The sequence below is a fragment of the Grus americana genome, chromosome 1 (genome assembly GCF_028858705.1).
Source record: "Grus americana isolate bGruAme1 chromosome 1, bGruAme1.mat, whole genome shotgun sequence".
NCBI classification, from domain to species: Eukaryota; Metazoa; Chordata; class Aves; order Gruiformes; family Gruidae; genus Grus; species Grus americana.
This window is the reverse complement of record NC_072852.1, coordinates 29,863,359-29,885,541: the sequence shown is the minus strand read 5'-3', so window position 1 is coordinate 29,885,541 and position 22,183 is coordinate 29,863,359. Positions and strand designations below refer to the sequence as shown.

The window sequence follows — 22,183 nt, the reverse complement described above, 5'->3', positions numbered from 1 at the left end:
CTTTTAGTCTGCTTACATTTTCATATCGCTTCCTATTTTATATTCTTCTCAAGGCCTCTTGCCTCAAATTTAAGCTGCTTGCAAAGCCTCACATGGGTGCTTTCCAAATGTGGTGAGCCGTCCAGTAATAGATTGTGAGGGGGTGGAAAATGTCTGTGGAACCAAATGAGGTATCAGTGCTACACTGATTTTCTTTGAGGAAGTTTGTTTGTTAGGTCCAAAACCTCAGGAAATTGATCTTTGAACTTTGTCATTTGTGGGTTTTTTTTCTATCATCAAGTTTTATGTCATGCCTGTTCATTCTCCTTTGCCAGTACTTCCAGACTTGTCCACATATTTGGAGACAATTTCTCTCACAGTTATATTTTGTTTTCCACAGTTTTGTACCCATGAGGGAACCTTGTGAGCTCATAAAAAAACCTTCTGCTGCATTTGCTCATGCATCCTTCTCATAAGCCCACTTCTGCCTTCTTGCATGCATCAATTACAATTTTCTGTATACAGAATTTACTTCTATTGTGTTATTTACTTTTCTGTAGCAGTTCTGTAGTGGTTTGTTATTAGATTATAGGCTTATTTAGACATAAACCATCCTTTAAAGCATCTGAAAAGCATCTTGCAATAGTGAGGCTGAAGTACACAAAACTGAAATAAATTAATTTTGCAAAGTACCAGTCATCTTTTCTGCATTCTGAGTCGTCTTCTTCCATTCTAGCTTCCGTTAAGGCACGACTTTTTCTGTCGAAAGGCAAAATATACAGCCGGCCTGTGAGGCCACTATTAATTCCACACTATCTCTCTTTTATAGTGCAGCTGGCACCCTACCCTCGGGAGAACAAGCTCATCACTTCTACCACATGCTTGTTCTCCACCAGTTCAGGCAGCAGGAATCCTAAGTTAGCTATCAAATATTGGTCTTGCCCATGGCAGCGCAGAGCATTCGACAATGTCTCTGGGCCAGCTGAAAATAATTTCTAGCACAGTTGGAGTGAAACTACAGAGGTGTAACATTCAAAGACATGCGAGTCCCAAGGAGGGTGGGATTCAGTCTTCTCTCCAGCAATAAACAAAGATTTGCAAAATTATTAAAATAAAATAAAAACAGTACAGGTTTAATTAAGCTTTTTTAAAATATAGCATCCCATTCTGAGTGTGAGAAATAATGAAACTATCTGTGGTTGTAGATTAAAATATATTTCTAGCTTCTCAGACATGTCATATATTTCCAGTACCTAATTGTCTCAACTTCACTTATTTTTGTTTTAATAATATTTGTCATACGTGTGTACATATTCTTACTGTAGTGCTTTCATATACTTCATCTGCTTGCTGCAAATACTCACAAAGATTTCCAGTCAAGTGTTTATTAAAAAGACAAAACAATTAGCCATAAGCAGGTAGACTGAGGCATATCATTTAAGGGAGAAACTTCCTAGAAGTATAAATTATTCTTTTATTTTTATGATGTTACTTCATAGTTGCTTTAACCATCTGAGAGATGTCTCTTGCAGAAAAGGAATACTTCTGAAGAGATTTCTTTGTCCTTAAAACAGTTAATGCTGTCCAAGAGCAGCGTGTCTACCTGTGCTTATACCCACCTTGGCTGCACTTTCCTGTCCTTAAGGTTAGGTAGAAGTACTGAAATGGTTCCTTTGCCTTCTCAGTATAACTCTGAATGTTTTCAAAGCACAGGTTTTTTAACTTTGTAGAGTTTTGTTCAACTGAGTGTATGTCATAGGCAATTCTTCTTGTTCAAATTTCTTTAACTGACTAAAACTTGCTCTCTGCTTTTGAGGAATTTTGAAGGGTGGGAAAGCTGCCTTCTCTTTAGTGTTAGTCTGCTGCAATACTTTCAACTTCCCTGTCATCCTATTACCATAATAGTTGCGCTGTTTTCTACACGTTGTCTAGAGCATTATTCCACAAAAAGTGAGAATCTGGCTCTCATTAGGTCCGCAGTTGATGGGCAACTCTATTGTGCTGCTTGTATTGAAACTTTGTTCTGTAAGCATCCATCAGTGATAGACAATGGCACTAGATTTTTTTATAACATTATAGTATCAGGTGTTCTCATACAGAAGAGTGGCAGTTTTGGGACTGTGGTTGGATGTGAAGGTCTCTTTGTCCTTTCTTAAAATTCCTTCTTCTCCCCAGTTGAGTTGAGCTTACTGGAGAACCAGAATTTGTCCAGACAGGACTTCTCTATCTCTGTCAGATCCTCTCGGCACACAATGCTGTGCTGCACACTGAGTGAGGACTCCCTGGCCATTACAATTCATGGCTGCTCCATGCTGATCCGTCACTTTTCTGGGGAGAAGGAGACATCTGCGGGGCTTGGTGGAGGCTGGGACCCTAGCTCTTTTCCTCTGAGCTGGCTGGAGCCAGGGGAGTGATGCAGGCATGGGCTGAAGTGGAAAGGAAAGGATGAAGGGCTGGAGGCAGGGGGACAGAAGAACCGAGGAGCACGGTGCTGGCTTGGGCAAGGCCACTCAAGGCAGCGCAGGGCAGTGCATGGGACTGTTATTGGGCAGTATCTGGCCGGTTTTACTATTCAGTCTTGTTGGTGTGTAAGGACATGATGATCTAAATGAATGCATTTGGGTAGGTTTATGGTCAAGACACTTCTGTGTAACTAGTGTATTGCCTCTTACTAACATCTGTCTGGTACAAATGGAAACACAATCTGCTCATTTCATGGAGGTCGTCACATATTCATGAACTAAGAAGAGCTTTTGGACATTTGCTGATTCTAAATTTGACTGTAGTCAGAGGTTAAACATTGAGAGGTCTATCGTGTTGGTCCATCTGGTTCTCAGTTATCTTTATGACAAGGCAATATGTGGTAATTACATATTATTATTGTTTGATAATGATTTTAAAGTATTTTGTCAAAATGGTTATTAAATCTCTGTATCTGGAAAGTGTGTTTCCCTCACATGAAGAACTGTCTGTCTTTAAAAATTACAGATTAGGTACATTTTATGAAGTAAATCCCTTTTGACTGTATGCAGTTTGTTTCAGTGGCACGCAGTATGCATTTTGAAGCTCAGTGAATGTTTCTCATCCGTGTAGCTTAAAATCTACCAACTGGGGGTTCCTGGATTTCATTAATGGCAGTTCTTCCTTTTTTTGCCATAGCCATTTAGTGGCTGGACTTCTGCACTTTTGCAGCATTCTTCAAGAGGAACAAACTTACCCTGAAGAATCCTTGTTCTAGGAATTTAAGGAGCTGAGTGTCTTGGGCCTCCGTTGTATGTATATTTTTGGAAGGATCTTTTGTTTAGCTACTGAAGTTTTGAACTTGAAGTGTATGCAATTTCATTACTTTTCATTCTCATTAATCTTTTAAATTAAGATGTCATAGATGTTTGTCTTATCTCAAAAATTTTGTTTCTGGAAATTCTTAGTCTTATTTTTGTAAAGTATCACTTGTGTCTGCCTTGTTCTATTTTTGAAGAGTTCAGATTTCTTTATTAATCTTTACCTGCACACTAGCAAAGTCATCCCTGCAGCCATTACTTAATTTGTTACTCTGTTATGCTGACTTTGTCCAGAAACATGAAGTGTGTCTGCAGTCATTACTTGTTGTAATAAACATATTGATTAAATAAAAATTCCAGCTAAGAGGCTGTGAAATAGTAAAAATATTTGGATGTTTATATAAAGGGAGAAATTTGAAGTTCCCTGCTCAAAACTTATTGAATGTACTAAAAATATCAAAAGGCATATTTAGAAGATTTTATCTTAAAATATGTTGTTATGCAACATAGCAATGAAAAAACTTTTTGAGCTGTTTTCGTAACAAAGAAGAATATGTAGGGAGCTGAGTAAAATGGCTGTGATACAGACTAACAGTAAGATTGCAGGATTAATAACTGTAGACTGAAGTTCAGTCCCTTCTGAAATTGTGTGTGTGAAAGAGTGAAGGTGTGTGCGTCAATGGTTGTGTGTGTGTGCGCGCTTAAGATGGGAAGGCTTTATTTATTTATTTCACTTTCTTTTCTTTTCTGCTTTTCATACAGAAAATAAAAAAAGACCCTTTGGACTTGAAGCAAAGACCCCAAGCAGCATTCTGATTTGCCTCACTCAGAGTCCCTACTGTATTTATTTTCCTGAAGCTTTTTTCCTTCCTTTCTTTTTTTAATAAACACTTATAAAACTATATTGCTTGAAGTTGCTATCCAGCCGAAATACCTGTGAAAAGCTTACCTGCCTTGAGTACCTATGTTCCCTTGCTCCTCTGTTCATTTCTTCCCTGATTTTTTTGTAGTGTTATATTTTCCCCTTCCTATAATCTTTTCTATATTTCTAGAAAAACATTGTCTTGAAGGCTCTGATCAGCTTAATTTATTATGCAGTTATAAGTAATGCGGAGACTCAGTATGAGACAGTGGCTGCATTGTAGGCCAAGTTCAGTGTGGAATACTAAGGCTCTTGCCAGGAACAATAAGATGTCATCAAGAAGTCATACTCTGGAAGAGTCACAAAATAGCTCATCCAGGACTCTTACCAGTTTTGATACTGTGTGAATTGGCTACAGATAGCAAAAAAAAAAAAAAAAAAAAAAAAAAAAAAGAAGATTGGACATCCATGTGATGATTAAAAAGGAGATTGGATCGAAGGCGAGTGTGAGATAGTAAGTCTACTGCCTGCCATATAGGTCCCGTTGAAGGGTGAGTATGTGGGAGGATGAGATAGCGCCTTCCAGGGCTGAAGGTTTATAGAGGCATAGCTTTAATGTGTAGGTTATAGGGGAGTGTGACAAGATTGAATCCTGAAAAAGGCCATCAGCTAGAGAGTAACTTCTGCATAGGAAAGCTTCACATGGCTCTTCCATCCATGTTGTCTGAGTAGCTACAAGCAACAAAGACCAAACATTGCATCAATGTTTTGAAGTGACAGTATAAATCAATATGGATGCATGCCCACAATTTAGACATTTTTATCAGATTTTTTTGCACCTAGTTTTTGCTGGCAGTCGGTTTGGTTATAGGTATTTGCTGATGTTACCGAAGTCCGTAGCCTCAACCAGCTGGGCTTTACCTAACTGGCATCTCACACAGCTGTGGGGATGTCTTTTAGTTCTCTGGCCAGCGATGGCATGGAGAGCAGGAGGAAGTGTTAGAAGCTGTGACTCTATCATCTGTAATACTTGGGGAGTAATTACCATTGTCTGTTTTATTCTGTTTTTCAAGTCTGAAAATATGACCTCCTTGTAATACCTCAAAATACTTAAAAATCACAAAATTGCTAAAAAAGAATGTAGCAAATGTCCATTTAGTCCTTATTTTTCTTTTTTGTTTTTTAAAATGCTTTTAATTGTTAGTCTGTTCTCCATACATTGATGCCCTTGAAAATGCTTTTATATCATTAGTCCTTCTCTTCAGCTCTGCTTTCCCCAGCAAACCATACTAATACTGCCTTTTACATCCTCACCTCTTTCTTTATTCTCTTTGAAAAGAAACCGATTGTCATTCGGATGACAAATGATCTGTGCCATCAGTCACTTTTCGGTTTTGTGTTTTCCTGTCTTCATTAAGCTCAACTCTTTTTTTTTTTTTTAATTCCTGCAGTATCTTTTTTTTTCTTCCCATATCTCTAAAGATCTCTGATTTGATCAATCTTGAAAATCTTGTAAAATACTGGTGCATAATTTTGCCACAGAACCTGTGTTCCTTTAGCCCTAAGAAGAGTTTGTAGCAGCACTGTTGACACTGTTGACCTGCTTCCCCTCACATGTATTTTGTGGGTTACCTTTGTGAATGGCTTGTTTTTCTTTAAAACTTCAGAAGTAAATTTAAATATTTTTAATTCCATTTTGAAGTTTTTACAGGTTATTGTAATATCTTTTCTGTAGTTATTTGTAGCTATGTATGTTCTCTCTATAATAATATTTTTAAATTAAATAGCTTAAATAAAATCCCAAAAGAATCTAAGATAGCTATGCACACCTGTATGTGGTCTATTTAAAACTACTTAAAAGAAATTCCATACTCTTAGAAGACTATCAAACAAATTTCCATTCTGACTTAAAGCTGTATGTCAGTACAGTGTGCCACGATGAAGTTACATTGACAGAATGATCAGAAGTGACTGATGTGTTGGGAAGAGCAGACATTTTTGAAGAGCTGCATAAAGTGGTAAATATTTCATATTGTTCTTTACCAGATACTATTTGAAAAGCTGACATCTGCATTTTTAATGTGTTTGGTTAAAGTCTAATGGTACGTCAAGTCCTTATTAATTGAACTGACTTTGTAGGGATGTGTTGCAGGTACATAAAGATTAAGATTGCAGAGATTCAACTCAAAATTATACAGGAGGCATTTTTAGTCAGATACTGTTTTAAGCTAGGCTGATGAAAGCATTACTGGTTACCCAAACACATTGGTTTATGTACCAGATGTGAGGTTTGTAATGCAGATGAAAAACGTGTTTTAACTGGTTTGATGCTGAATACCAGAACATCTGTTTGTTTAAGTAGCTGAGTTATCAAATGTGCATGGAAGACCTGTATTTTTAATTTTTATGCTCTTATGGAGGTATTTGACAGAGAGGACATATCCTAATGGAGGTCCTTGAATACTGCACCATGTTTCAATGCAGGACTACTAAATAAAATCAATGATCAAACCAGGAGGCAGGGTATTTGCAACTGCTGGGCAAACTGTGCAAAAATGGGGACAGCATAGATTCTAATCTTTCAGCCTTCAGTCTGCCCTGCCATCGCCACTTGTTGGAAAGTGTTCTAAAGATGGCATTGTTACAGTCTTTACTAGTGTGAAGTTCATTCTACATTATCATGTGCTGTTCTGGGTGCACCTATGAGCAGCATTGCTGATACTGTGTTGTGATGGCCAAGCAAAGAATAAAGCAAAAGCTCGTACTATCAGAGATAATAAGCAGATGGTTTTCTGTGCTGGAAGCAGTAAACACATTGCTTGTTATGTGAAGATCATTTTCTGTGGGGTTTTTCTGTGGGTTTGGGTTTGTTTTTTTTTTTTAAATAAAGATGCCACAGGACAGAAGCATAAAGATCAAAAGTCTCATATTAACAGAGATGTGAAGGAAGTATTTTATTGCCTTCTCAACTTTTTAAAAGAAAACACAACTTCAGTAGTTTCTATTACAAAGTGTCTATTTACAAGGAAAAATAGTGTATTCTCGCAGCCCAATTCTAGGTGCCTATGCTAGCAGGCTAGCGTATATAAAATCTGTTAACAGTCCCTGGAGAGAGACAGGCTCCTTCAGAAAGCACTTCAGACAACTGTAGGGTTCTGTGGTGAATCTCTTCAGACTCTTTAGAAACGTCTTTTTCTTTCCCTCCATTGACTGTGTAGAGGCTTCTGTTGCTTAATGTGATTTGGGGACCTAAATTGGTCTGAACTGGTTCTAAGGTATGTTGCAAGTGCTTTAAGATAAGGATGACAGAGATTCAACACAAGATTACCGGAGCCACCACAGCCACTTTTAGTCAGATGTCATTTTAAATTGGACTGATGATCCTAGTTCATGTTGATCAATATTCCTGAATATACTTAGTGCTTTGAATAGCTTGAAAAGAATTGGAAAACAGCTTTGCATATCATGATTTCAACATGATTTTACCTGTGCTGGGATTATTGCTTGAGAACAAACACTTGACATTTTTGTGAATTTGGCCAATAAAATGTGTGTATCAATTCATATTATCTACTTGCAGTTATGAAGCAGGAATTTTCCATAGAAATTTAAAGACATTCTTCTTGGCTGTACTGGGAAAACAGCAGGAAAGGATGTGTACAACTAAACTGCTGTCCCCCATGCTCCAAGACATGGAGACCTCACTGTAGTATTTTTATCAGATGTGGGGTCATACTTAAATATCACTATTTCAGAAGTGTGAACCTATACTTTCTATTTAAATTTTGTATTAGTTCCAAAAAGATGCTGCATATGTCCATAAAAGTTCTGCTGAGCTGTATCTGGATGGTATTTAACAGCAAGATTGATTGTTACTGAAAAAAGAACTGCTACAGTGAGCGTCTGAGCAATCTCTGCTACATTTCGATTGCAAGTTAGCCTTTCTTTTTTCCACCCAAATTAATGTTCTTAGTGTGTAAATGGGCACCGAGTCTAATGCCCGGCTGAGACCGAACCCTTGTGTCTTACGTACTTAGATCTCTGATCCTACTTGTGCTGCATACTGCTTGCACAATATAAGGACCTAAGAAAGTATAATGGAATTACCACTACTGGAACAGCACTAAGGAGTGACTGTCGGGGTGTGGTTCTGGCATCTGGCTTTTCAGTGTAATTTATAAAACTTTTAAACTGCTATCAATATTTTCAAATATTGTTAAATATCAGTAGTGTTTATGAACTGTTGATATATAACTATGGTAAAAGGAAGACTTTAATTCAATTGTCTTTTCTTAAATATGTTAAATAAAATAAAACGAGCACTAGAATTCTAAAAAAAAACCACCTTAAAAAATTAACAGATTTGTTTGCCATTTTATGCCAAAAAAATTATCTTTGTCTGAGACCCAAAATAATCCTCCAAGCACAACTGCTTTCCAGGCCATGGTGCCCTCAGGTGCCTTGCTCTCACACCTTTTTGTGGGTTTTTTCTTCACTATGGTGCTCAGATATGTTTTTTTATGCCCTTTACTTAACTGCTCTCTCTATATTGTGCAGACTGCATCTTAGTACTCGTACTATTTCCCTTCTGTTTTCACATCCTGCACGCTCATACTGTAGCATAAGGAGATAATTGAACTCATGCTGCACCACGTTTTGTGTGCAGCTTTTTCTAAATGCTTTGTGTGCCTCTTCTGTTGAGATAAGTCTTAATTTTCTTCCTCCCTAATGACTACATTGAGGATTTGCTAAGAGTGCAGTGACAATGCACGTGAAAGAGCTCTCAGTATCTGACTGATGACACTTCAGCAGCTAATTGCTCATAGAATTTTACTTCATGATACGGTTCATACACCTGTTTCGCTCAGTGCATTACTTTGGAAATCTACATGGTGAGTGAAGCTTTGCCAAAATGTATGAGATATATTCCACAAACCACAAGTGTAATTGGAATTTATAAGGATCTGCTCTCAATAGTTCCTTTTTCTCCCACTGTAAACTCTACCAGTAGTAGATATTACTGACAGAATGTGTTTATGAAATTTCTTAAGTTTTTACATTATTTTGCTTCATTTGTCATTCTGAAAGATAGTTTTTCCTTTTACTGAAAATGACAGACAAAATTACTTACTAAAAAAAATCATCTGATAATTGTGAAATCCTGTGGAATTATGAAATATGTTGAGTTCAGGTTTCAAAAGGATCCTGAGGATCACCATAGTGAGATATTTCATGAGAGAAGAAAGGAAAGGATAAGGCAAAAAGCAGTCCAACAAAAGTTTATAAAACACCATGCACCTGAGAGACACTTTTTCTGATAATTTGAAATTGATCTCATGTAATTTTAGCATTCCTTGGATATGAGAAGATACTGCAGTGACCAAGCTTATTCAAGCATGGCTTTACGTAGCTCAGTGGATACTCTCCTTCACGTAATCAATGTGCAACATGGTTTCCTGACCTCAGGGATACAGAGATTTGTGGGGCAGCAACATTTGGCATAGCTGTATTTTTTACTTCATCAGAGGTATTTATGAGAGGTCTTTATATTCTGGTCCTACTGCTGCCACTCTTCCCATTCTCCTTAGTCTGTCATACTGTTGCTAGTTTCCACTAGAGACACCAGTTGCAGAAGCGAGGACACGCTGAATTTTTGGGTGTAGTGGGAGAAATATAATAGACTTATTTTGCTATTGTAAGGAAGGAATGGAAGAAAATGGAAGCAAATATGCAGGCAAGACTATGTGATTGGACAACCCAGCCTGTTCCCATCAGAGTCCTTTTGAGCTCTGCTGACTTTCACAGTATGTGCAGAGTGATAGTCCCAGGAATAAAACAGATCACAGGGAAAAAACAAAACAAAAAAAACCCCAAACAACAACAACAAAACCCCAAAAATGACCCTAAAAGCTGATGTAATTATAATTCACCTACATGAAGCTTTACTGATTTGGAAAACCTCAGTTTTGATGCCTATACTAACGATGCATCAAAATACCTATGCTAACATTGCATGAAACATGTAGTGAAACAGAATGGTTTCTAGCACAGCAACTCTTAAATCTACCAATTTCTGTACAAAGGCATCATGTAACCTCTAGAAATTCATCTGACTTCTCCCTGAATGCCCTGTCAGCTCCTTCCATGTCAGTCCTCTCCTTCCTCCACCACAGGAGCTTAGAGATTTTGAACTTTCTGTTCTTAACTCCCCAGGTAGGTGTAGGAAGAACACTAGAACAGATGGAGACAATGTTAATGGTAGTAATTCAAACCGATTATTCTTTCCAAACCAGTGAAAATGTGAACTATTTCAAAAATTGACAGTGGTTTGTTCTGGCACAAAAATCACAAAGGGAGAAAACTGAAGTTTAGGAAGTCTCCAACCAATATGCTGTTCAGCAGTGCCATTTTGAGCGCCAAATCCTTGAGTTCTCCTGTTGCCAGATGATGAAGCTGTTTTGTAATGGACTAAAGGAAATGTCTTCATACCACTGTATTTAGTGAAGGTTGTATGAGAATTAGAGTGTAGCAAAGATTTAAGTGAGCTAAAATAGCTGAGGTGTATTTGTGCCTCCCCCCTCCCCCCCCCCGCTTCCTCCCCTTCTTCGTCTCATCTTCCTCCCCTCTCTTTTCTTCCTGCTCTTTTTTTCGTCAGCATAGAAAGACCATATTGGGATAATAATATCAGAAATCCTTCTTGACATTTCTAACTAGTCTAATTTAATAGACTGTCTGGAATGTTCAAAGAAAAGTTGCTGAAGACCATCTATGATTCTATGATCAAGATCTTGAGTATCTCAGTACTTTCTGTAGAAGAAAACAAAGACTGCTGTCTTGCCAGTGAATACTCTACAGGAATTAGTGGGTCTTTTCCATGTTTATGCGATGCAATTTCATTTACTGCTAGGCAAATAGATAATGTTTTCCTTCTTGTGCAATCATATTTCCTTTAAAAGAAACATGCCTATACATGCATATTTAGTTTTTCACAGATGTAATTTCTTACTCTTTTGTGTTGTCCTTTTTATTGAGTTTGTGTTGTCCTCTTTATTGAGGACTCAGAGCAATTCAGAGATGAAATAGGTTTAGTAAAACATTCAATATACTTTAATAATTCATGTTTTTCCTTCTCTATATGGACTGAAGCACAAGTATTGACAAATAAAGGACCTTTGCATATGAAACTTGTTATTAGACAATGGTGTATTATTTGTCCTCATTGTAACTGTATTATCTGTCCTTTATACATGCTAATATTCAACCAGAATTTGTGTGAATTTGTGTATTGGCCTCAGAATTTAGGACTGGAAGGGTTCTCCGCAACCACTAGGGTTTTTACTATCACAGCTGTAATACTGTATTTTTCTTTGCAATTCCTTTTAAAAAATTTATTTAAAATCATAACTGGATGTAACTTGCATAATCCTTTCATTACGACCAGAAGTCAGTCCTGTGGCAGTTTGCATGAACCTGCGAGGGAGAAGTACATCCTGAATCTTCACACTGGTTTCTCTAAATTCAAGAACGGTCATAGTTGGAAGTACATTGTAATTTTTCAATTAAGGCTTTTACAAATGTTATTGTCCTTCAAAGTAAGTTAAACTGAAAACTAGATTCCTTTCAAATACGTGTTTGGGAAATTCTGATGTGATTGCCACTTTTTCATATAAGGGCATTGGTTGTCCGTAGCTTGTCCTTTGGTATTCATGTCAGGCATATATATTTTTTGTGGGTATGACTTAATTTTACTCTTTAATGTCTTTGAGATTGTATGAGTAAAACTAAGTAGAATTTATCCAACAGATATGTTCAGCATAGTCTGGGTTCGTTGCAAAGTAAGTATGCCTGCTTTTTGAGAAGCCCCCTTTTTTTTCTAGAGTTAAAAATGAATATAACACATTACTTTTTAAATGTTCTTACAGATCCCATTATTCTTTCTGTGCATTTTACAAATAGGATGTGATGTTTTGAGTATGCTTCAGGCTTCAGTAGTTTGTATAATGTTCTATTTTCTGCAGCAAAAGCATGTCAAGGTGATCTCTGTGGGTGGTTAATATTTTCTGGAGTTTATTCTTCAACCATGAAAATATGCAAAACTGGAGAGCTTGGTGGTATGTCATATATTTAGGTATAATTTTTTTTTTCAATTTTATTTCATTAAAAATAACAGAAAAAATCACAAATGTAGTAGTATATACTGTTTGTTCATGGGTGAACACAGCATTTGTCACTCTTTAAGTGTTTGTGGTTATGCTGGTGAGCAATTCTTGTGATAGCTTAGATTGTAGTTTTGTGACAGTATAGTGCAAAAATGTCATATAAATGGAATATTTAAAAAATAATGTTCAAAATCATAGAAAATCATAAATGTGGGGGAACATCTCAAAATTATTGAATGTTTGCATTTTAGCAGAAATACTCTTATTTGCTCGACGGGCTTTAGGTGTTATTTTGCTTGTTTTCAAATATAAGTACTTTTAAAAACAATTATGGAAAGCAACAATAACATCTCTATAAAATAAATGTATAAACATTGTAACAGTATTTGAATAGGGAAGAATTATTAGAAACCTGATCACTGAAGAACTGAAAGAGGGAAAAGCTGAAGATAAGTAATGAATGCTTTCACTACTGTTACAGTAATAACAAGAAAAAATAGAAGTGAAAATGCCAAATATATTCATATACATAAAATACATTTGGTTTATATAAAAGGAATGTTGAAAAAGCTACTGATCATTTCAGTTAAATGCATTTTTTCTTTCAAGACTAAAGCAAATATATAAGGAAAGTAACTGTTACTAAGAAATAATAATGTGCCTGCATGCTGATTGCCTGCTGATAGCATGTTTAATCATTGCTTCTGTCTTTCTTCTGTTTCTGTTTCCTTTAGCCTCTGTCTCTGGGACATTGTTTTTCTGCTGTTTGTATAGCACGTAGGAGAAGTGAATCTTTAGTTGTAAATGGGAACTCTGTTTTTCAGGTATGTCTGACTAGGGTTATCCTCTCTGGTAAGGGTGAAAAGATCCAAAAGGTATCTGCAGCAGCAGAGATCTTTTCATATTTCCCTTGCCATTCCTGGCAGTTTGATTTACCTCATTAAAAGGCTGGAAAAGCCACTCGGAGTACCTCCAAGCTCAGGGTCTTTATTCTCGATGAGAAATTTGTTCTTTTGGAGTTCAGACAATTTGCAGAATCTGTGAATCACTTTGGTGCACACCTCTGGGCATCATAAGGAATATCACACTAATGTTATCCAGCAAGAGGCAAAGCAAAGCAAAGCAAGATCGTTACCTTGTAGAAAGAGTTAATCGGGCTGTAGAAGAGCTGCAAATACATCAAAACCAGAGAATATGTATGCTCGGCTTTCTGGTGCTTATCTCTGAGACCATAGCTTTTTTAAGGACAGAGTTTTCAGAATCAGAAAAAGGAAGCTAAGGATAGTGATACCTTTTTTCTTTTTTTTTGGTGATCACTCTCCACAGTTCTCAAGACAGCAGGACAACTATATCTTGTATCTCAGAAGAGGTTATCGTTCAACGTTCTTGTCTCATCCCTTTCTCATACCATACGTGGAATGAGAAATTTGCTCTAAGCTTACCTACCCAGCAGCTCTACTGATATCAAGTAGGCAGAGTTGGGTGAGATGCTTTTGTTTTACGTTGCTAGTTCCAGAATGACTGTAGTAGTTCTGGTTCCTTAAACACATTTATCCGTCACAGATACCTCATCTCTTGCTGCTACTCTTTGATCTGCAGTGGGGAAAAGTTGCTGTAATGACATAGTTAATGCTACAGGAGTCCACAAAACAAATATCCTGTGTGAAGCAGCTTAAGCTGTTGGCATTGCAGAGAATGAGCTTTCTGGATACCCTGTTCTTGCAGTCAGGTACTGTGTTCCTGAGGTGAAGCAATCTGTGTCTGATTGGAGGCAGCACCCATTTGGCTCATCATGTACCATTCAAGACTGAGTTGATCTTCCTCCATTCTTTGTGACTGAAGTTTATAAAGATATTTAAAAAGGAAAGCAAAGGCTTGCTTTGGTTAGGAATATGATCTTACTATCAAATCTTGACTTATTTCATGCAGCTGGTGTGCTGGTGTCCTCACATTCTGTTAGCCACGATGACAGCTTTTATTGGTAGCTGTCTCATTTTTCTGAGAAGATTAGAGGTATCTATTACTGACAGAAGATCTGTCCTTCCTTCTCTGATAGTGATGTGTTCCTCCTGCTCCCCCCATCCCATCTGTGTGTCCTGGAGGCAAAGGTTTCATTGAGGACTCAACCCGAGTGCCTGTTTATCGTTATGTGCTGCCCAGAAGGCACTTGGTGATTCACTGTCGAATATTCTGGTGGAAAACATGACTTCAGAAATTCTAATTATACTAGATTAGTTGCTTTTCTTTGTGCTACAGCAACTTTATTATTTCTTCTACTATACAGTAAGTTGTCTTGTTACATCATCTCCATATATCTCTGATCTGCCTTTTGTCCAGAGAGACTACAGACAGTCCCAGAATACATCTGATGTTGATGGATATTTCAATATAGAGCAAAATATTTCTGTCATGGAGGGCATAATGGCAGCTGCAGATTTTTGTCAGTGTATTCTTTGATTGCTTTTTTAATTGCAGAATTCTAATGACAGACAAAAATAGAAAAATATTATGAGTCAATCTAACAGCACAACTTAGTTCAGAAATTCCTGTGTGCAAACATTTCCGATTTGTGTCAGGAGTTGTAAAATTTGGGGGTATAAACAAGTTAATAGAATTAAAATTAAATAAATGTGATATATGCTAAAGTTACTAATCTGTAAATGGCAATGAGCAGTCCATTATTTGTACTGGCCATCTGAAGTTTTTACATTATCTGCAGCTGGTGGGTATTTCCATTCCATCTAAGTGGTGATGATAAAGTAGGCTGTCACAAATGGAGAGGACAAATACGGAAACAGTAGAAAATATATCTTCCACTTGGTTGAATTTTTTTTTAAGGAAAAGTATCTTTCAAAAAATTTTATATACCTCACATCTGTGGAAATTTTGAAATTGGTAACTTTAGCAACTAAACGAAATTGCAGTGTTGTACTTTCACTTCATGCAGTAACCAACATCAGTTAAACAGTTGAAGTCACCTGTTGCTTTATGATTTTCTTCACATATAACAACCGAGGGGTGCACTAGAAACACTAAATTTAAGCTTGTGTTGGAATTGACACTTAATACCAACCAAAATCCCTCTATTTTACACTTCAGTGATTGAAAGAGAAAAAGCAGAATTAGCCATAGTAATTTTGGTCAAAGCTTATTGACTTCAGCAATGAAAGAGATTAAAAATATATTGCAAATATATTTTTTTGCTGCATGTCAGTGAACACTGTGTCAATGCCTATCTGGCATATGAGGAACTAAAGTTGGATTTATCAGCAAAATGTATGTGTTTGCTTTGTGATTACTGTAGACATATTAGCATGTATTTTATATGAATTAGTTGGGGTAAAGTTTTAATAGATCATACAGACAGTTTGGCATTAGGAAAGTGATTTACAAATTCAGGATAAAAATAAGTGGGTAAGATGCAAAAAGAGCAAGGTTAAGTATGGAGTACTTTGGTTAAGCCTCATATGAGCTTGCAAATGTACAAATTTACCTGAGCACCTTTACATGTTGTTATAATTGCTCAGTACTGAAGCCTTGTAAAAACAATGTAAAATCTGCTGAACATAGCCCAGTTGTTTTGTACTTGACATGGTGGGCTTCATTCTGCATCCTGCAAATCTGAGCCTGAGAGGGCTGGCAGATATGACACAGGAGACCTTCATCCTTCTGTAGTGACAGCTGGAGGCCAGATGGGATTACCCTGGACACTCGGTGGGCAACTGAGTAGATCCTGCCATGTTTACAGACTTACCGAGAGGAAGGATATTTTCTATTCTTTGCAATGTAATAAATTATTCTGTTTTTAAAGGATGTCTCAAATCTTTAGAAAGGCTTCCTACTGAGTGTTTTGAATACTATGAACTCAAGGGCCAGATCTTGTTTGCTTGTCTCAGACAAAGAGTTTTATTACAATCAGTAGAGTCAACAGAATGCTGACTCAGAGACGCTGAAGTGATCCCAGTTTTATATTTATTTCTCCTTATAATGTATCTACCGAAAGGTGTGCAGTGGAGATGGAATCATAGATAGAACAGCGTTGCATGAATCCCAGTTGCAGAATCCACAAGTAAAGGAATTTCAGAAGTGCTCAGTTTGGCTTTAAATCTGTGCTGCTGACATCAGTGGGAATTTCACTGTTGAAGGGTAGCCTGGTTACATCAGTTCTGAGCTATCCTGGAAATCTCTTCCATCTAGTAACATTTCAGAAAGCACCTCTTATAGTATAGTGTTTAATGGTAACATCACATGAAATTAAATTTATGTTTTGTATTTCATTGAAAAGTTTCAATTGCTTTAAATCAAGGACAGTTTAAATTTCCTACAGGCAGTATGCAACAGAAGGCCTTCCTGAGACTGCTGGCAGGCAGTTTTCGAAAGAGTCCTTTTTACATTACAGTTCAGGACAGCAGGATCATATTTAAATAAATGCTTCATGACATCGGTAACCTATGACTTTAATCTCTTTTACTTTACCTTTGACACCAGCATATTGCTGCTTGTCTTTACACGCATTTTAACTGTTTATTCTTTCATTATTCCTATTAATTTCTTCTTCTTCTCCTCTATCATCTGTCTTTTCTCCTCTCTCCTGCTTTTATTACTTAACTCTTCAGCTGCTTGAATTTTTCCTGTTATCACTGCGCAAGACTCTGGATAAGGGCAGGTGGAAAAGCTACTGCTGAGTAACATCTGAAGTGCATCTGCTGTGGTGTGAAAGACAATCTGTGTGCATTAAATACCAGCTTACTTGATCTTTTTCATTTACTGCAGTGGAATTTTATGTTTGTCCTTGTGCTTACATGGCCACATGTGCACCCAGAGCTATCCCAAAGCAGTTAAAGTGTACAACCCAGGATACTCAGCAGTAACACACTTGTCTGCCAGTACTCTTACTTTTCCCCTTCCACCAGGTACATGCCCTGGCTTCCACAGCTACCAGGGCTACCAGTCTTCAGAATATATGCAGTAAGTTTTCACAATCTTATAGTCTATAAACATCCTTCAAAGTATTAGTAAAATGTCCAGCATCATGATTCTGTAAAGATAGTAGGTGAGTGTCCTTGACAGGACAGGAGGGAGAAAATAGGATGAAGAAAAGCTCCTGGGTTAAAATAAAGACAAGGAGATTGCTTACCAGTTAACGTTACGGGCAAAACAGACCCAACTTGGGGAAAATTAATTTATTGCAGTGAGAAATAAAATTAAAGCATTGGTTTCATCAGGAAGCACCACCTCACCTTCTTCATGGACCTGGGTGTCTGCAGGGCTGTTTCTCACTCCTTTTTGTTCCCTTCTCCTCTCTGTCAGCCATTTTTGTGCTTTCCTAAATTTCTTTCCCTGAGGCCCTGCCACCGTGGCTGAGGGCTGAGCCGTGCCCTGCGGGGGGTGGGTTGGAGCCGGCTGGAACCGGCTGTGTCAGGCACAGGGCAGCCCCGGCCTCTCCTCACAGGGGCTGCCCCGCAGCCCCGCTGCCAGCACTGGCCACGGGCACCCAGAGCAGTAAATACACTACTCTTGTGGGGGAGATGATTATTCGTGACCAAAAGGAAAAAAAGAACCCAACGTGAACAGTGTGGCATGTTTTTCTAGGTTTTTGGGTGAAGTGAGAAACAAAAAAATCAAAATAGCTGCTTTTAGCTCTGCTCACATTAGTGAGTGCTGTTCGGGTAAGAGAGATGCGCTGCGGAGGGGTTGAGGGTATCTGGGCATTGGCCTTCTTGGTCTAAAAAACCCAACCCTAAATAGTTAAAGCATACTGTTACCATAGCTAAATTACTGTTTTGATAGTGTCGTGGTTTAACCCCAGTGAGTAACTAAGCAGCACGCAGCTGCCTACTCACCCCCACCCTGTGCCCCCCAAGCGGGTAGGAAGGAGAATGGGAAAAAAACCAACTCATGGGTTGAGATAAAGACAGTTTAATAGGATAACAAAGGAAGTGAACAACAATAATAACAATAATAGAAATAATAACAATAATAAGAATAATAACAATAACACAAGTGATGCACAAATGCAATTGCTCACCACGTGCAGAAAAAGCCAACTCCATGCCCAGTCTGTTTCCAAGCAGAGATCCTGCCTCCCGGCTCACTTCCCCAGTTGCATCCAGAGCATGACGTTATATGGTATGGAATATCCCTTTGGCCAGTCTGGGTCAGCTGTCCTGGGTGTGCTCTCCGAGCCTCTTGTGCACCTGGCAAGGCCTGGGAAGCTGGAAAGTCCTTGACTTATTGTAGGCACTACAACTACCTAGCAACAACTAAAAACATCTATCTGTTATCAACATTATTCTCATACTAAATCCAAACCACAGCACTGTACCAGCTACTAGAAAGAAAATTAACTCTATCTCAGCTGAAACCGGGACAGATGGAACAGTAAAAATCATGAACTACTTTCTTATAAGGAGAGGCCATTGTTTGTTGCACAGTAAGATCTGGAAACTAAAAGCTTAGGTTACAATGTAGTAATTACCTTTGGAATGTAAATGTGAGTTTTTGTGTTTCATATTCCTGATTTTATAGGGGTGGGTGCTTATTTTTTCGGGGCTGGAGACCACAGATTGGTGGTTTGTGCCACTGATTATACATAAAAATGAAAGTAGTTTAGGAACAGAATCTGTATGTTACCTGACAGTTTTTAATGAGCCCTAGTGGGTTAGTGGAACGATTTTCCTTCTGGGGCGTTGAATCAGACTCATATCCCTGACAGGAATTTCCACAGGATCACATTCAGTCAATTGTCATAACTTAAAATTTGTTGGCTCTGTAACAGCCAAAGCAAACGGTGTTACTGGCAAAAGTAATTGCATTGTAACTTTTTGAAGTGAATAGGATTCTTTTACCATAAGCATTTCAGTCATCCCATTTTTAAAAGAAATTGTTAATATTTTAGAAAGCAAAAATACATAGTTTAGCTTATTAATATTTTACTCTATTTATTTTATATTGAGCTTGTACAGTGCCTGGAGGTGTTTGTATGAGGGCCATTTTTTGCCATTTTATTAATGTAAAATTGATTGATTGATTGATTGACTGAAGAAAGTCACAAGATGAGCATAAAAATAGAAAAACGTCCAAGAAAATTTATTGCTTTTGAAACATAAAAGCTATCCACATTCCCATTATGTTATGATTTGTATGTTTCAGATAGATAGAAGATGTTTTGTGTTTCATGAGGAACATGTTCATCATACAGTGCAGAAGGTTGCTATGGGAATTGTTTTACCCATTTATTATGAAATTTGATGCAGAAATGAGAATTTGTATAAATGCTTAAATTAACTTGTGCCCTTCATTTAGTTCGAAAATTGTTTTTTTAAATCCATTAAATAGGTTAAACTCATTCTAGCACACTTCTTTGTGAACAAATACATTTTCTTATCTTAAGAAAATCAAAGATTTGATCACTCTTTCTTTGGCTTTTACCATTGGTTTAAATGACTTGGGTAAGAGGCTTTGCTGCTGTAACAATATTATCCAAAAGTAATTAAAAATAGTTATAGAAGATGCTACCTCTGTATTTACTGTGGGATGACATATAGAAACCTACTGAGTGTGAAGAGTTGTACTGCAGTTCTGCAGGTATGTGAGACAGTTCTCAAAATTTGCAGGTGACGTTTGGACCCTGCATACAGTGTATTTTCAAAAGCTGAATTCAAATTTCTTCATACAATTTGAAGTTCTTGTCCAGAAAATCACACTGGATCTGAGAAAAGTGTGGCTAGAGCACAACCAGTGTACTGCAGAGCAACTACCCAGACAGCACAGGTTCATGAAAGGCAGGTCCTGCTTGACTAACCTGATCTCCTTCTATGACCAAGTGACCCGCCTAGTGGAGGAGGGAGAGGCTGTGGATGTTATCTACCTGGACTTTAGTAAAGCCTTCAATACTGTTGATACTGTCGATACTGGCTTAGACAGGTGCACTCTTCACTGGGTAAAAAACTGGCTGGAAGCCTGAGCCCAAAGAGTTGTGGTGAACGGAGTTAAATCCAGTTGATGGCCGGTCACAAGCGGTGTTCCCCAGAGCTCAGTCTTGGGGCCACTCTTGTTTAATCTCTTTATTAATGATCTGGACGAGGGGATTGAGTTTGCAGATGACACCAAATTGGGTGGGAGTGTTCATCTGCTCGAAGTTAGGAAGGCTCTACAGAGGGATCTGGACAGGCTGGATCGATGGGCTGAGGCCAACAGTATGAGGTTCAACAAGGCTCAGTGCTGGGTCCTGCACTTGGGTCACAACAACCCCATGCAACGCTACAGGCTTGGGGGAGAGTGGCCGGAAAGCGGCCTGGCGGAAAAGGACCTGGGGGTGCTGGTTAACAGCTGGCTGAAGATGAGCCAGCAGTGTGCCCAGGTGGCCAAGAAGTCCAACAGCATCCTGGCTTGTATCAGAACTAGTGTGGCCACCAGGACTAGGGAAGTGATTGTGCCCCTGTACTCAGCACTGGTGAGGCTGCACCTCGAGTACTTTGTTTAGTTTTGGGCCTCTCACTACAAGAAGGACATTGAGGTGCTGGAGCGTGTCCAGAGAAGAGCAACAAAGCTGGTGAAGGGTCTAGAGCACAAGTCTTATGAGGAGCAGCTGAGGGAACTGGGGCTGTTTAGCCTGGAGAAGAGGAGGCTGAGGGGAGACCTTATTGCTCTCTACAACTACCTGAAAGGAGGTTGTAGCCAGGTGGGTGTTGGTCTCTTCTCCCAAGTAACAAGCAATAGAACTGAAGAAACTGGCCTCAAGTTGTGCCAGGGGAGGTTTTGATTCTACTTAACAGTGGCCAAGTAAAAAATATTTTAAAAAGCATGTAATTCCTTTTTCTGCCTAAGATCCAACTTAGAAACTAATCACTCATGCAAATTTTTCTTCATAAAGATCAAGTTATTATCTGCAAGTTTATTATGTACTTCATTTTGGTAATGAGTGATATGGCAGCCCAGCAGGACTTGATTTATACTCGAGTCTTTACTGAGGTTCTTATCATGTTCCATAGCGATTAGCTGTTAGTACAACACCAGTGACTTCAGTTATACTTACAATTAACATGAGCATTTCTGCTGGTTTTGAACAGAAAAGTGGATAAAATTCTTATATGTAAAACGTTCTTCTTTTCTTAACTGAATATCCTGTTTTGTTGATGAGAGTTTTTGCTAACAAAAATGGATCAGCTTCTTTGAGGAACATCTATGTACCTGTGTCATGTAGGCTGGATATGTATCTTTCAGGAAAAAAAGGGCAATTTATGAAACATCCACAAGAAAATTATTGTAAAGGGATAACAGTTTACAGCATTTTTTTCTTCATAATTATTAAAGAACCAGATCTTTTTATTACAGCTCGGATCCTTTGCAGATTAGAGATTTGAAAATGTACCTTTAAGTTCACTTGCACAGTCATGTACAAAGCTCACACACAATCCCTTTCATATATGCTTGAACTTATGCGTGCATGTAGAGAGAGAAGGTGAAGATTCATTCTGGCTCACGTTTGAAATACATGGTATATCATTTATTGACAGCTTATCCCTTCTTCTCAAGCCAGGCACTGGTACTCAGCATTCTGACACATCCCTTGTCCTCCTGCTCAAAGTACTTAGTTCCTGTAGTTTTCATCATTCTTCCGTAACTGTATGAGGACAAAAGAATGGAAAGTAGAAAAGATCAAGTTTCCATCATTATCCTGTCCAATCATGGGATCATTTTGTGCAGGTATCAGTGGCTACTATTTTCATTCTTTTTTTGCTACTGATAATTAAATGCAAGTGCAACAAAATAACAATATCAAATGACTACAGCCAAAAGTAATGTGAACCTAGATGAGTAAAAGTCAAATCAGATGACCTGGACAGTCTCAGAATCATAACAACACATTTGGAGAGGATAGTGGCACAGTAGCTGTTATG

At 38.0% G+C, this 22,183-nt stretch overlaps 1 protein-coding gene across 5 annotated transcripts in view; it reads left to right on the top strand.

Moving 5' to 3' along the window:
* FOXP2 (forkhead box P2) overlaps nucleotides 1–22,183 on the top strand; it is a 439,753-nt gene that overhangs the window by 101,921 nt on the left and 315,649 nt on the right. The window contains exon 3 of one of the 5 annotated variants that reach the window (XM_054845653.1): nucleotides 6,052–6,140. The exons of 3 other annotated variants lie outside the window; for them this stretch is intronic. The gene's annotated coding sequence lies outside the window, so the exon portion shown is untranslated. Of the gene's footprint in view, nucleotides 1–6,051; nucleotides 6,141–12,177; nucleotides 12,234–22,183 lie in introns of those variants that run through there. One more of the 5 variants, XM_054845625.1, reaches the window with a different exon arrangement.